Source organism: Amphimedon queenslandica, unplaced genomic scaffold (genome assembly GCF_000090795.2).
Source record: "Amphimedon queenslandica unplaced genomic scaffold, v1.1 AMPQUscaffold_6116_Cont21922, whole genome shotgun sequence".
NCBI lineage: Eukaryota > Metazoa > Porifera > Demospongiae > Haplosclerida > Niphatidae > Amphimedon > Amphimedon queenslandica.
In genome coordinates, this window is record NW_003553589.1 from 1 (window position 1) to 1,807 (window position 1,807).

Consider the following 1,807-nt stretch of genomic DNA (forward strand, 5'->3'; position numbering starts at 1 on the left):
TTCATCTAATCTAGTTTATTAGCAATGTTTATAGCACATGTACATATAGTAGCAATCCTAATTAGCAGCAGGTAGAAGCTGTGGGTAAGTTTCACTTTCAGCAACTATTAGCTTTTTGTGCTTTGCAAATTTTTCCCACGCCTCCAGAAATGAGTTTGCTAAAATTTTTGTTCCGTCAGATGTAATAAGGTCATACTCTCTATTCTCTTCTGTTATTTTTATAATCTCTTCGAGACAACTTGACAGCTCTTCAGCATCTTCAGATTCATTCACAAAAATACCCCAAAAGTGAATGGCATCCATTAAAAATGCTATCAATTTCTTGATAGAGCTAATTTTCTCATGGCAATCCTTGCATTTTTCCTCACATTGAGCAATAGATACTTGCTTTTGATTGATTGATGACTGATGGCTGCTTATCTCATTTTGAGCTGATTGTAGGGAACTTCTGGCATGATTTAAACTACTGTCGGCACTTGAAACCTGTTGCTGACAAGTAAAAACATGATTTTCAGCCCAGTTGACATCACTGCTAGTTATTGCACAAGGTTTTTAATATTCCGCTACTTGCTGTTAGTTTATCCATACATAATATTGATCTAGTATTGCCCCTAGCTTTTTTCAATAAAATCTGCTTTATAAGCCAAAATTTATATTTTCTTTTTATCCCATAGGATTTATCTGGCAGTCATCTCTAGTTTTAACCCTAATTGTTAGTTCAACTGTATAAAATTACAATTTTTTATTTGAGTGCTGTAAATTTTGGTGTTGGACCACAGTGGTGTCTTTTTGAGAAATTTTCTGCTTGCAAATTGTAGCTGTTGTAGCTATAACAAACAAATCTCTTCTCCAATCTACACAGCTCTACTGAGCATGTGCAGTACTATAGAACTATATTTATAATAATAATAGTAATGGTAAATATTAATGAATCCTCTCCTATAACACTTTCAGTACAATAATTATAAATAAATGGACATGCATAATTAATAATAGTAAAGTATTATTAATTAATTAATCCTCACAAAATGGGGCCGATATTTTGTCTCCCAGTTCTTTGAGTCAGAATCTTTCAATTAAAAGTCAGAAAATTTCAGGAGACTAAAACTTGCATTGGTTTTGACCATAGGGGTAGGAACAGGGTAGGCAGGAGGCCTAGGAGAGGCTAAAGCCCTACCTAACTTTTTAAAGTAGGAATTAACCCCCCCCCCAACTTTAACAAACAAAATACACATGAAGGACATTCAATGGGTATTTAATGTGCTATTGTTACAAATGTATTAATATGATTTAAGCCCTTAAAATGTGACTTACATAATAAATACATTATAATTCATAGTCAATGCTAGAGTAGCTCCTGACTGTCATAATTAACATTCACTGTCCCTTACTCTATTTTGTTCCTCCTTCTCACTCACTCTTTCTCTTCCTTTATAGTAAAGAGAATAAAAGTAAAACTCTCTTTTGGTTCGAGACGTATTATTCATTGAAACAGCTGGAGATGATCAACTGCTGCAACCTGATGATTTTATAATGATGACTGGGTATGTTATTGAATACATGTATATACATATACAATAGAAACTATACTGTATTCAATCCTTAATATTATTATTACGCAGATTATTGATAAATTTTTCCTATTAATAGATATCAGTGGTTCTGAGAAAAATGACAGTACCTGAAATACTGGACTCGTTAAGTAAACTCTCCTGGTAAGAATGCTATGTCAGTTAATGTATAGCATGTACAATGCACTTATATACATGTACATGTACATTGTACTAATAGTGTATTTGTACATGTA

General features: G+C 32.9%; 1 long non-coding RNA gene across 1 annotated transcript; it reads left to right on the forward strand.

Moving 5' to 3' along the window:
• Window positions 1–38: 38 nt before the first annotated feature.
• On the forward strand, window positions 39–1,721 carry LOC109592162 (uncharacterized). The gene is made up of 3 exons (XR_002190208.1): window positions 39–712; window positions 1,438–1,544; window positions 1,651–1,721. It is a non-coding gene; the product is annotated as an uncharacterized LOC109592162 (long non-coding RNA).
• Window positions 1,722–1,807: the final 86 nt, after the last annotated feature.